The sequence below is a fragment of the Antedon mediterranea genome, chromosome 2 (genome assembly GCF_964355755.1).
Source record: "Antedon mediterranea chromosome 2, ecAntMedi1.1, whole genome shotgun sequence".
NCBI classification, from domain to species: Eukaryota; Metazoa; Echinodermata; class Crinoidea; order Comatulida; family Antedonidae; genus Antedon; species Antedon mediterranea.
Window position 1 is genome coordinate 6079393 of NC_092671.1, and position 15534 is coordinate 6094926.

A 15534-nucleotide genomic window follows, 5' to 3' on the forward strand; every position below is an offset into this window, starting at 1 on the left:
GACCTTTGTTAAATTCAGAATTCATACATATAACAAAAAAAGTATAAAACTAGGTTATTTCTTTACCTAGAAGTACAGGCACATTCTAAAAGAAGTATGGTAAATTGAATTACTGTAAAAGATAACATCAGTTTATAATTATATGGACAGCAGCACATCTTTCAATAAGTTGTTAAGATAAGTTATAGGTTATAGACTGTATATAACAGAAATAAACAATTACACTCATAGGACAGTAGGCCTATAAATACATTAGAAGAATTCCTATTAAGGGGACACCTTCGAGACCCTACAAAGTGTCCCTCAACCATAGTGATTGATATATATTTGCTTGTTCATTTCACTGTTAACTGTCCTCTTTATAAGGGTGCACCTGAGTAGGGTGACCCTTATAATAAGAATAATATCCTAGAGTTATATAGTGTTGTGAATCATCTAATTACTGAACATTATTACACCAGTCACTCATTTATACACCTGGGTGGAGAGGCAAACGCAAGCAAAGTATTTTGCCTAAGGATACAAGCATGCGGTGAGAGTTGGTTTCAAACCTCGATCTCACGACCAGTAGTCAAACGTACAGTACAACACACTGCGCCACACGCTCTTAAAGAGGTAGGTAGTGCAGAAGGGGTGTTGGTGGCTATAGAAGATGTTCTACTGTAACTCTATGTCCATGTCACTTTGGTACAGTACTCTACCCAGTCTTCATGACATGAATCTGAACTAGGGAATGCTTGTTCATTCATTGCTTCAATCAACAAACAGCTTACTTAATTGGTTTACTTTCCACCTTGAGGTCAAGCATTAGGCAACTTATAATGTTAAAATGTTCAATAATAATATTTAAAAAAATTCAGGTTCTGCTGTATTTGTCTATTAACATACAGTAGAAACATGACGGGTGCTGCAATTATTTGACTGAAATGCTTTTTCTATCTTTAACAATAATTCAATCTAATACAAGGTTTTAAAAGGGCAAAATAATAATGTAATTTTGTAACTGTCAGTATAATGATAATTATTAACAAAATTCATGACAGCTTTGTGGCATATGTACAGAAAAATTTATCATTACTAATCATGATTTTTATCTAAAATAATTGGTGATTTCCTGGCCATCACTTGAGTAATCACTTATATATTATTACATGTATTCTTTCCTTAAAATTCTACAAATTCTTGAGTGGGTTTTTTTTGTAGATGTGGTTTATGTTTAATGTGTTGACTATTATCCTATTAAACATTTTCAGTCATTCCGACCTCAAAATATTAATAAACAAACATAACAGTTTTTTGAAGATGTATTTCTTTTCATTGTTTAAAGCCCCCTTCCCTACGTTTTTTAGATCTAATTTAAGAGCACAAACTATATTTAATGTAAAAATAATACTATATGGTCCTATTGCGATAACTTGTTTTGTCTTTAAACGGTTAAAAATGTGAAAAATAAGTCGATTCTAATAATTATAGCGGCCCGCTATAAATCCCAAAATGCATTGCGCGCGGATTGATATTTTTGTTTTTCACCTGTAATTCGCCCACTTTTCGATCGATCGTGAGGCCAAAACAAATGGAAGACTCCTAACTTTTCTGCGAAAATACCGGCTTTTCCCCAATTTGTATTAACGGAGTCTGGCAAAAATAGAAAGACAATTAATGCAGCAACTATACAACGTCAGGCTAGGTATATAGCTAGCGTATGATGTTCGTACGTTACCGATGTTTACCAGCTAGGCCTACAAAACTAAGCCTAGCTAGGCTAGGCCTAACGTCCACGAGAGGTCGGTCGCCGCGAGCTACTTAGGTAGTGCATTGTTTCTCACTTTTTATCATAATTTACCATAAAACGTACATTAAGACAAGGAATGACATGGTTTAATGTTTTAAAAGTGATATATATGTATTATTTTCCAAAAAACGTCCAAAATTGCAGGGAAGGGGTCTTTAAGTCCTTGTGTGTGATGCTGAGAGCACACCAAAGCACTTCCTTTTAGAGAGGCTCAAGGTGTAGGCCTCTTTCATACCCATTCTATTTATAGCATTTTGTAAAGCCTTATGGTGGGCAGACAAAATTATTACTTCTTTTTCAGAGAGAGTAGGGCCTACTTACATATTCATAGATCAGTTTGCTGTATTTATATGTTATTGTTGCAAGTTCTTTAAAGTTTGTGTATTAGCATTTATAGAGGGCAGTAGACATAATTGTTGTTGTTTTCTGAAAATGTATCTGCTGCCCTCTGTAAGTTTTGCAACTTCTTGTGATTATTTTGAACACCTGTGTTGGCACACGTGTTCAACCTTTTCAAACGTCATAATACATAGATGAACAGAAATTTGCGTATTAATAAGTGAAATAAAAATGTGAGTAATATTTATTATTTTATTTATATGTTCTAGCTAGTAGTAGCCAGTTAATTAGGCCTACCTAGGCCTAAAGACAGTGCTATTTTATAGTTAATAAGACTAGAGAGAGTGGGTGACCCTACCTCTCTATCAGGCCTGGCCCTAGTACTATACTAGTAGTAGTAGAGGAGTAGGCCTAGTAGAGGGGATATAAATAGGCTTAGGCCTGGCTATAGGGCCTAGGCTAGGAGGAGGATACTGGGCCTAGCTAGGTTAGGCTAGCAAGGGCATTGGGGAAACATACAATATTAGATGGGTCATCCAAACTGCCCCACTTGTTGTGTTGCACCTCATCATTGTCTTGCGTCCTCGCTCGTGTGGGAACCAAGCTTAAACATAAAATTGCAGCACACCTGGTTTTGTGTAATATTGCTGTGACATTATATTTAATAAAGTTATAATTTATATTCCAAACAGTGTTTTTTATATTATTATTATTATAATAATATTATTGAATATTGATAATTTATTTTTAATGTTAGAATATTTACCCGATATACTGTTAGTTTATACTTAAACTAAACAAAATTTAGTCAAAATGCCTTTTTTGTGAGATTTTCCATCATGTTGGAATAAGAAATATGCAATTTAAATTTGCATTATAAATCATTGAGATTTTTTTTGCAAGACGCCAAAGCAACATGTCATTGATATGTTCAAGTGATCTATCTAGTACAATTTGATTAGATTTCATTGACTACTTACTAAATGTAATTTCTTCTGTTTCTACAATTCCGACGTTTTATGAATATATGCATGAAAACGATTTTAAAATTCAGAATGCAAGATCTTCAGATTGTCTTGCGATATCGTTCTGTTATTTATACTATACTTTATATACTGTAAGTAACTGTGACGAATAATTCCATGATAATTCAATGGCTTTATAAATTAGGTTGACAGGGTGGTAGAGTGATGCTATGAAAAAACTATAAAGCTCTGTCTACACTATAAATTAGGGCCTGTTTCTGCTGAGCAGAAATAATCGATTATTAACCGTTTATTTTTTTAATCGATTATTTTTGGGCAGCAGAAACGGCGCAAAATAAAATAACCGATTAAAAATAACCGATTAAAAACACTCAATCCATTGCGTGTTTTAATCGATTATTTCTTGTTTTAACCGATTATTGCGGAGCAGTTTTGAGCTGCAACACAAATAGCAATTATTGACCTCACTTTGACCTCTAGAGTATGACAAACTTATTCACGTCACAAAGCATGCTGTTTATTTGCCCGATATCGACGACGATCAGCAAAACCACGATCGCGATGTAGACCGAATAACAATCAAATGTCAAACATTTGATTTTTATTATTTTGTGGGGGAGAATTATACCGAGAGACTCCAGGATTCTGTGTTACAAGTACACCCGTTACATACCACCAGTCCAGGCTAACGATGTTTTACATGTCATTTTTTAGGCCTGTTGTCTGTTGACTTCTTTCAGTAGAAATATATAGCCTCTATAGGCCTAGCAGGCCGAAGGTAGAACCAACGAACGGCGAAACAAACTTTTTTCGCCGACGTGTCCTTATTATATAACATCATTATTCTGTTGTGGTACGGTAGTAGGCCTAGATGTTTATTTTACAAATAATATAGCTTTACGTAAGAGTAATTTTTAATCCTACATGTGAGAGTTTTAGGCAGCGATAGGATGTAAACAAATCAACTCTCATCGGCCTTTCATAACTTAAACTGCGCTGTGGGGGAATGATGACGTGATTTTAAAAACCGTTTACCTGAATAACCGATTAAAGTCGTAGCAATTGAAAATTGCAACGCGATTATTTTTGTGGTTTGCGGTGACTGGAAAAAATTGATTATTTTGATTTTTTCAGCAGAAACAGACCCTTAGTGTGATGTGCCCAAATATGGTAGTGATATGCCCAAGTATGATAGTGATATGGCCAAGTATAGTAGTGATATGACATCATCATGGTCATATATGGGCACATCACAATTTGTTCTCATACACTGTAAAATTTGATAGTGTAGACTGAGCTTTAATAAGGCCTGTTATTTGCACACTATGTACCACCATACGGACAACAGTAGAATCAAATTAAATGGAAACTTTCAGGATCCAACAAAGTGTCCCCTTAATAGTGGTTGCCTGTAAAGCTAAAACATAAAGTGCTCTTTATTCACAGGAAAGTGTTCCCATAAAAGGGGTTTCTCCTGAATAGGGTGTCCCAAAGTAGGGATTCTAGTCCTTTTACTTTGTTCATTGGTCAGTGATGTAGCCACGAGAAACAAAGTGGTCCGGTTTTCACAAAAAAAGGAAAAAATCTCTGTTCAAGCCTCTGGGTTGTCAAAGGCCTCTGTGAAAAAGTGGTCAGGTTGAAACTTTACCAACAGTACTGGTGGCTACGGCCCTGCATAACAAGGACTAGTGCATCTCCCAATGGTTGAGAGTGTCCAATTGTTTGTAGTCCATACTTTTCCGTCAAGTACATTTTATCACTAATAACTTTGTTTCTATGCTATTAATTTACCATACAAGGAACCTTGATTGTGTACTGTTACCGTATTGTTATCAAGGACCCATTAAAATTAAGTGTTTGTATCTCATATCTACAATTCAAGGAAACGCATCTAGCATCTGTGCCTGAAATCAAAACTCTTTTAGTCAGGCCTAGTTTATGACTTCTTTACTCAAATATTTCCCTGGATAATAGGATCATAATTAGTTCAATAGTGATGATACCCCCTAATTAAATACCATTATCTAATGATGTGTACTCTAGCAATTTCAGAAGACTTAAGTATGCGGAAAAACACTTAAGGTTTGATCAATATCTAATTTGAGAATTATTTCTCTTAAACTTATCTAATCATTATACTGGCCAAGAGAAAATGTAGTTAAGTTGACTCTCTGGGGATTAGGTTACACTGTTCTTTTGAGTTACTTCTAAAGTCTACACCATCAAACTTTATGTGACAAAAAAATGTAATGTGCCCATATGGACATGATGATGTCATATCACTACCATATTTAGGCATATCACTACCATATTTGGGTACATCAAACTTTTTTTGTAAAATTAGTTGGATAGTGCAGAGCTTTAAAATGTAGTAGGCCTAATATGTTGTGTGGTTTGTATTTGTAAAAATAATATATTAAGTTTTTAGAAACTGAGCGAATATTTGCCAAAATGCATATAGCGTCAGTGGATTTTAATCCATTTACTACAGTATCTTTTTTATAATGTTATTGTTATGTTATAAAAATTTTCCTTCAGTTGTTTTTATGTGTATGTAACTTTGCTTGTTTCAATATTATACAACAATTGTAACAGTAGGAATTAAACAATATATTAAGATACATTGATGTGACAGAAGTAATGTAGAGAACAACCTGTATTTTTAACATACTACTACTACTGTATTATACTGACATAATTCAGTAGGTTGTTACTAATGAACAATGATGGGGACACAGTTAATAGTATTCATCTATGCAATATTATTTGTATTGATCTTATTTGTGTATTCTAAAAATGTACCAGCTGATAAATGTTAAAATCATCTGTCCTTTTTACAGTATCTGGCATATTTTGTATACAATGTTCAAAATAATTAACCATAATAAACCATCTCTTATATAGGCCTAGCTGTAGTGTAAACAAAAAATGTCAGTCAAGTCTTTGTATTGGTTTATGTATGATCAAAATGATAGTATCCTATTATCTTGAATAAATGTTTTATAAGCTCTACACTACTGCATCAAACTATAAATATTTTGACAAAAAAAGTGTGATGTGCCTAAATATGGTAGTGGGGCCAAAATATGGTAGTGATATGACATCCATATATAGGTACATCACATTTTTGTCACATAAAGTTTGATGATAAATAATAATACTTTTAATACTTTTCACAGAGCCTTGTAAATGCCATTGAACAAATTTTCAAAAAACATGCATACTGTAAACGTTAACAATTTTTCTACCTATTTTTTTCGTAATTTGTTTACAACTAATCATGTAACATCATATGAATTTATTCATATTATCCTATTGATTTTCTATTGGCTTTTAAAGATATGAATATTCATGATTTCAATGTTTTGATTACTAACGGAAAAACAAATTATAGAAGGAAATGTAATGGCTTGTGGTGTAAGACTAATACCTTTTAGCACCTGTGTATATCCCAGAAAGATGATATAATGAGTTTCAGATTAGAAAAACAATCGCATCAATTGATATCACGATTTAGTTTATTTTCAATCGTAACAACATAACAAAATATTTAAATCTGTTTAATATATTATCAAGCTTTATAAAGGGTGATATCATAGAGGAATTTCTCCATGAGTATATAAATGTTGTATAATATTGTGTACAGTATATTGTGTATACAGTACAACCCTCCCTTTGGGACATCCCTTTTCAGTAAAGGGACATCCCTTTTCAGAGGATACTGTACCTCTTTTAAGAGGATCCGCTTCCCTGTAAACAAATGAGGGGTCATATATAGTCTATTACGTGACGAGGCACCAGTAGCATACGCTGTGCTGAAGCCACAGTAAACAGGTATGTTGATCAAATTACCTCTTCTTGTCAGCCCACCACCAACTAGATGCCTAGTCCGGTGCTATTCTGGCCTATGTCGGTTCATCCAGGTAGACTACACAAACCAATAGTGGTGTTGGTAGTCTATGAGTGATAGCTTACCTGAATGAACAACCCTCCCTCCTCCCCACTTGACAAGCGTCTCGTGGAATGGTGAGGTATGCAGGGGCGTTGCCGCCCACCTGAGGGCGTGGCGCATGGGCGATACCACTGTCTTGGAGGGGAGTTCATGGATAAAGTGTTACTTTTCGGTTATGTTCTCCCCTTGAAGGGGAAAAGGCCTATGTCGTTTCATCCAGGTAAGCTATCACTCATAGACTACCAACACCACTATTGGTTTGTGTATTTTAACACTGAGGCCAACCCCTATTCAACAGATTCCCTATTAAGGTATCCTCTTCATAGGTTTTCTACTTTAATGTTAAAAGCTTTGTTTCAGTCAACCCAGACTTTCGGGTACCACATTACATTAGTATTTTGTTGATAGTGAAAATGTCAATTTACTTTCAACCTACCAAGCATTAAGTAATACAAATACTAGTGAATGATTAAAAAAATTAGAACTCTCTATTAAAAATTAACATACTGAGCTTAGCTTCTACATGTAGGTTATGTTTCTTGTGGATATTAATAATGTTTGCCCTACTGTAATCTCATCATAACCAGCTATTTTCAGATCAATGGCGTTATGATCTGTAATTTCTGCTGGCATGGATTTTTATTCCCGAAGGCACCAAGGTGAGGCAAACAATTATGGAAATATAAATGGGAATGAATGATGAATGACACACTGTAGAAGAGGACATTCAAAATGATAACCTAGAAAACCATTGTGACCTATTTAAAGATCTTTGATAGATTGTTGTTTTTGGATATGACTTAATTAAAGGTATAAAATCCCACTATTTTAAAACCCAGCCTACTGTAGTGCTTACTTATGGTTGTACTTTCCCTTTTGGGAAAGGGGTGGGGAGGGGGAGGAAGGAATCCCTATGTAACAATCCTAGCTACTGTAAGTATAACATTTTATTTGATAATAAGAGACCAACGAGGATGACCCAAAACCACATGGATAAAACATGGATAAAAATTTAAGAAAATGATACAAAAAGAAAAATAAATAAGTCTATGCTTATAACATTATCAAATTAAAATTTGTTTTATTGAGTTGAGTCGGTCAGGAATAGTGTATATTTAACTTTCTGTAACATCCACAATAAAAATACAGTATGATATCACTGGCTGGTGGCTGGTTGACTTATTAGCATAGTTGAAGTTCATTAAGCTGCTTTAATTGCGTTAGCTGCAAGATTATGTTCTCATATTAATCTCATTTCTCACTTTAGTTAATCTTTGCAAAATCAATAATAAGTTAATGATACAGTATTTAAATAGGTTCATATTGCATTCACCAATTTATTATGGCTGACCAAGATACCTCTACTGTAGCTTGACTTGCAAAGTGACTCGTGGGCTAGCAACATAATATGGGAAATTTACAGTTAACTCATCCCCCCATCCCAGTTAATATTCAACCAATATTAAGTCCTGTTAGTGTAATACAGATACTGTATTATCTTTAAAATAATTTTAAACAAACATAATTAATAGAGGTGTCCCCTGAATAGGGGTTGGATGTAGTGTTAAAATATATGTTCCATTATTATGTCATGGTAAAGTGTCCTCTAGGGTGTCCACTAAATAGAGGTCTCCCACAAAAGCGGGGTGGGGGTTCTACTACGACATGTTTTTGTATTAATTACAAGGAAAAGAAATTCTTGTTATATTTTTATGATACTAAGTATGACATTGAGTGTGTTTTTACTGGTAGAGATAAAATTTTTAGTCATCCCATAAAACATGAATAACTCAATATTAATAATAAAAATACAAAAAACATGATTTTATGTTACCAAACAAAAGATTTCTGTATTATTCTAGTCCTGTATTTAAAATAAACTCAATATTTAAATCAATAATTGTTTATTACTTTTAATGATATTAATGCCGTATTCTATTGTATACTGGTTGAGGTAATACCACCACTAAGATTTTAATAAAAGCCAATTCTTTTCTATTAAATTAATTTCATAATACAATTAAAATGATAAAGCAATGCTAAAAATACAAATACTTTTGTTAAGATTTCTTTTTATAAATTTAATCCATATACTAATAAAAAGTTGATGAGGAGGAATATAAATATTTTAAGATCGGCACTGCAATAATCAGTAGTTTTGCGACTCAATCAAATTTAAACAATTATAAATATGAGGAGTAGCTGACTTATTTAAGTTACAGCGATGTATTTTGTTTAAGCTGCCCCTGCCCAGCATGTTTTCATCTCTTTTTAAAAATATATATATTTATATTGTATTTATTTTTATGCTGGTCGAATAAATAAACAAAACGAAGTGTTTAAAAAAACAATTGAAATTTTTCTATCCAAAAAAATAACTGATCAAATAAAAGTTAATTATTAAGCAATTATGTGCAGATATTAATGTTGCAAGGATTTGTTGGAATATCTTTGGGGTTTAGTCCGATCTTTTTTAATTCTCCTTCGTATCTATCAATGTCAGTTTTTTCATCCTATTCACTTGCCATTCAACCAATCATAAGTCACTTTGTTATGGTGGATTTTAAAAAAATCCTTGCCTATGGAAATAGAGTCTACTTGGCATAAATTTCAATAGCATCTTCGAGTGTTAAATTAAAAAAGACATACTGTACTGTATGTTAAATTGTCTGAATTTTATCAGGCTTATTTTTAGCTAAATACCTGTAGTTCATAATTTAAGATTATTATTAAAACATTTATTCAATAATTAATACAACTAGAGTTTAGTTCCACGAGGAACTAAAAAGAGAATTACATCTGACAAAGAAATAACTCTAAACAAAAATAACAAAAGAAATGCAGTTGAAATGTTGTTAACTTATAGATTTTATAAATTTACAATTTTCATTCAAAAATTGTCACCTTACTATTAATCTTTGTACCACTTGATGAACCTAAAGCTCTGTCTACGCTATCAAACTTTGTGACAAAAAATGTGATGCGCCCATATATGGACATGATGATGTCATATCACTACCCTATTTAAGCATATCACTACCATATTTGGACACATCACACTTTTTTTGTCTAAATAGTTTGATAGTGTAGACAGAGTTTATTAACTAAACTGTCACTATTTTGGTGATAGAGCCCTCTAGAATCATAAGATTAGTATTATTAGTGCCAACAAATAGAACTTTTACAATACGTTTATTCAAAGCATTTACTGTATTATTTCTATACCCAATCAACTTCTTAATTAAAAAAAATTAATACTGCTAATGATTTACACTTTTCTCTTTAAACCACTTCTTAAACATGTCTGGTTTTAGATGCATATTGGTTTGTTTAAACAACATTGTTTTTAGTAATTATATTCTGTATGTTCTGTTGTACCATACTACGCAACAAGACAACATATAACAAATTCTAATAAACTTATTATTTTGTCAGTGCTCTGATAGTCTACTGTATACACCAATGTTAGCATTTGGTATAGTTACGTTTCTTGTGAGCGTGTGCAGGTGTTTCTCATACTCTATTTTTGTTATGCTTTGTTATTTTTTTTTTGTAGTATACCAATATATTAGTACCAATATTTAATGTCCAAGTTGCATTAAACCATAGTTTAATAATTTAAAAATGTGATTATAATATATTAATGCATTTTTTTTGTTACGGTCATAGAATTATAATCAAATTAAATTGTGATATTGAAGGTCAGTATAATCAATAATGATTAATCTTTTTATCTGCACCAATAAAAATTATTTTAATAATGTTCAATTGTGAATTTTCAATTTGAATTTTAAAGTTGTAGGGATTTTTTTAACAAAGAAAAAAAATATGAGTCAAATAAACTTGGATAAAATACTATTTTCACAAAAAAATCTCATAAAAAATTAATTAGTAATAAAAAACATGTATAAAGTTGTAACAAGGTGGGAGAAAAGGACAGTTCCATTTTTTTACAAGGGATGTTTAACTAAAAAATAAAATATTCTCTTTTTATGTATTCAGTAAAAGCATGTCACTAATTGTGAACAACCTTGATTTTACATCACGTAAAATCATATTGTCCTTGCTTCAATTTAATATCATTTATACTTAATTTTCATTGTCACATGACTTTACCTTCATCAAATTTCCTTATAAACACGTCTTGATGTGCCGTTCTAAGTTAATATTTCCTGTGCAAATTTATTTATCTCTCTGCCATATGCAACAGCGAACATAATATTCCTAGGAATTCATTCAATCGTAGAGTTAGTGTCTTTATAATCCATTTGACAATTTAGGGTGAAAGAAAAGTATTTTGTGTAGCATTGGGTTCCTGTTTGGGTAGTCGGCTGGTTTCAGGTTTCTTCTTGATGTTACAAACTAATTATATCGGGAATAAATCTTAGGTTTATATTAATACAGTATATGATGATGTGTATAAACTAATAGTTACAATACCATGAAAGAATGTACATAAACAGAATCTGTCATGAAATTTAAATATTAAAACAATATTACTTAGATAATTTTTGTTTAGTTTGACAAGTTCAGCTATGTTTCATTATCTATTTACATAAGACATCTTTATTTCTATACTTCAATTGTTTCAGAAAACAATTTTTATGTTCTTTTTAGTCAATTACATTACATTATTAGCAATAAAACTAGCACTATATAGTACTAGTAGTCAAATTGTTAGGAAATGATCTCTACTTAACAAACCCTACAAACATTATGGAACAGTCCAAATATTACCTTCTGAATTTGTTGCTGTCTTTCAGAGCCATATTTACTTGCAGACAGCTAGGAGCCAGCTGGGAGACACTGTGTAGTTGCAAGCCAAGCTCTGTACATACCTTGAGAGTTGCAGCATCTTCAGTGAACTTCTGATAGTTGTTCAACCAAGGAGAGTATCAACAATACTGCCAGATATTGCTTTGTTGTCTTGTTTTATACTGTCTGTGTTTACTTGGATTTTGCTCAAACTTTAGCCACTTCAAGATTGTTAATATATCAATCATCATTTCTTCTTTCATCTGTGTGAGGCTTAATTATTTATTATTGATACAGGTACATCAAAACATTAGTTCATTTCTCAGGACTTCAATAGTAAGTTTTTGTTTTGTTTTACTTTTATTATTGGCGCTTAATATTTGTTTTATTTAAGTGGACTATTAAAGCTATTAAATATACTAGTGTGAAGTTGCATCATTACATCAACAGCCAACTAAATACATAATGTTTTTAAATTTGTCGTCATTTTGAAAGTACAGTACATTACAGTATGTTTTGGGCCTATTCTAGATTAAGCTTTTTCTTATTTTCATATTCATACTGTACTGTAGATAAACCGATTGCAACCCACCTCTTTCTGGTATGCCATTAGACAGAAACTCCTCTGTTTTTTTTGGGGAAAACATGACTTTTTAAAACAATTTCTTGGATGTGTAGAATGAAATACTTTTACTGACTCCTGATTTAATTTCTAAATTTGAGAACTATCTGTAAAAAACACACCCAGAAATGTGCGCGAGAGCATTTCTATTGACTAATGATAAAAGACTGAGTTGGTCTACTAGCGTTCCTGCTCCCAACCTGCCATCTAATATTCAATGTGCAATTTTAGACAATCTTATACTTTTTACAAGAATTGAATTAGTTGAGTGAGTGGCTGTGAAAACATGCCTTTAACAAGGTAAATTTAGATAAACAAAACTGTACCCACAACACTAAACCAATGTTAACATCTTCCTTAGCAAGGTCACAAGTCTTTAATTTCTCTTGGGATAAGTTTTTTTAAAAATTTCTATGAAGGTGAACATTTATTGTTTTCTTTAAAGATTTTTGGAATTTCTATATGATTGATCCATAATTGATAAAGATGGTGAATATTTTTTGTTGGCTTTATTATACTGTAGTATGGTGAACTTATGAATTTATAAATGTTTTTGTGTCATTATACAGTCAACTCTCCCAATATTGGACTTTTCCAGAGGTCCAAAGTTTTCAAATTCTTTTTTACCATTAAAAACACAATACCAAACTTCCTGGAAAACCAGACATATTAGGCGAGCCCAAAGGTGTCCAGTATTGGGACAGTTGACTGTACTTAAATGTTAACATATTATTATGTTATACAATTATTCAATTACAATGTTATGTCACTGACAGCAGATACCATACCAACCAATTCAATACAATGTACACTAATGCTCAAAAGGCTTTCAAACCACCGCTGATTGATTGAAAGTAGCATACAAATGTGTACATTCTGCTTTCAAAACAATCTTTTCCTGTTAGGTTCTTTTTCTAATCACATAGTTCATCCTTATTCTTAAAATGTTCACAATAATTCTTTGAACAGGTGTAGAGTACATTACCCCTTAGATAAGGTACTGTATAATATTCATCATGATTTGTATACGGTTCATTTAGTGCCTTTGTTACCTTTAGAAATAACCATCTTAAATGTCTCAATTGATTCTGGTTTCTTCTATCGACAAAACAGTTTTTAAAAAAGGTTAATTTGAAGAAATTTTGGACTGCTATTGTAGCCTCAATTTAACCTCACCATTGAAAGATTAATGAATGGTGATGGAAAGGGGGTACAAACATACTAAGTTTCCCTAGTGCATAAATATTAATACAGTACTAATATTAATGATGTCAAACACCACAAAGACTAAAATATCCTCTTTAAAAAACCCAGTTTTTGTTTGTTTGTAGTTTTAATAATTTTATGCATGCGGTCTTGATTATTTTACAGTATACATACAAAAAAAAAAAAAAAAAAAGGATTTCAAAAGAATAAATTTCATAAATAAATAATGGTTTTCTGTAAAGCATTATCCATAATAAAGTATACTCATTTACTAAATTAATGTTTGTGACATTATACAGCTGTTCGGTCGAATCATAATTTGCATTTATCAATATTAGTTGTAAAGTACAGTTAACTAACCCTAACCCTTCATTAATAATTCGTTTATATATTATAGATCTTAAATTTGCATATTATTTTTTGGGAATTTACATTTTATTTTAATTTTTTTGAAAATATAGGGGAATTACTGTAATAAAACTTTGTATATTGATCAATATCCTCGCATTTTAATTCATTTATGGAAATTTATTTCCAAAGCTTTGTGTCCATACAATTATTTATCATTCACGCGTTTTACATAGAAATAGAAATTTTAATGAAAATTTTGATATTTTTAGAATAATTAATTTAGAAAACCACGAGAAAATGATATCAGTCCAAAAACAAGATTTTTGAGTGTGTTTACATGATGAGGCAAAACATTGCCTTTCAAAATTAACATCATTAAACTTAAATTAGGTACTAATTGTTTTTGACAGTCTTTAGTGCAATTGGGAAAAGTACAGTAAAACAATTCTATAATACTACTACTTTGTTTACTGTATGTGTATGATTACTATATGTAATTGTACTGAATGGAAATGGGCAGGGACACTTTCCGCGCAATTAAACAATTTAAATTTAACAATTTATTTTTACTAATTTAAACCCACTAACTATTACTTTTTGTTTTTCAAATGAATAATTTTGTTTTATAACTAGTGACATTAAAATGACTTATTAAACAAAAACAATTTATTTTTTCAGAGGGACAATATCTTTAATCTCAAGTGTATAGAATAGACCAGATTTTGTTGTAATGTCTATCATATTTTATTCTGCAAAATAAGCGAATGTTAAAGATCTCTTAGTTTTCTAGTCAATTAGACTAGTATGATACATGAATGATTACTAAGGTGACTTGGATGAATATCGTTAATACATCTCATCAATCTTATCTTGTCATTCAACTAATGAATTTCAATCTTCTTCAAAAGGATATAAATTTCCCATTTATTGATCCATCATTTGGACTACTTTTTAAAACAACTTAGGATGTATAGTGAATAGACATTTGTGCCATTAAACTAGTAGTGAGTAGGGTTACCCTGCTAAAATGTCTTTTTTTAACAAGTCTATCTGGCCTTAATCTCTGCTCTCAATATCCACTGTTTTAAAATGTGGATGCTTTTTCTGACCCATGAAAAGTTCCAAGTGGTTGTTACTTACTTACTTAGTCCGTAGTCCGTAGGATACCCAAACTTATATGATTAGATTCCTTCAGAACTTACTATCTGCCATTGTGACAGCCAGTTCATTTCTCTGCATACCAGTATCTGTCTCTGGTACATCAATGTATGCGAGTGCTGGTCTTCCTTGTTTTGCAAGCCTATGTTTTGGCTGTCACATCAGAACATCTGCAATGATTAAATAATAAATAAATTACAATTACTTGCAATTAATAAATTAAGTCAAATAATAATGGAGGTAAAATATTTGTAAAAACCTACGGCTCTTCAAGAGTACTGTTGAATCAGTATTTCTATATGGATCAGAAAGTTGGACCATTACAAAGAAACTTGAGAAAGCAATTGATGGCAGTCACTAACTAACTTTGTGC

General features: G+C 31.7%; 1 protein-coding gene across 1 annotated transcript in view; it reads left to right on the forward strand.

Annotated features, from left to right (window-relative positions):
- The first annotated feature begins 2287 nt into the window (after positions 1-2287).
- Positions 2288-15534, forward strand: part of LOC140040178 (excitatory amino acid transporter 2-like) — a 49777-nt gene continuing 36530 nt past the window's right edge. Inside the window, exons 1-2 of the mRNA XM_072085902.1 lie at positions 2288-2364; positions 11833-12160. The gene's annotated coding sequence lies outside the window, so the exon portion shown is untranslated. The remainder of the gene's footprint in view (positions 2365-11832; positions 12161-15534) is intronic.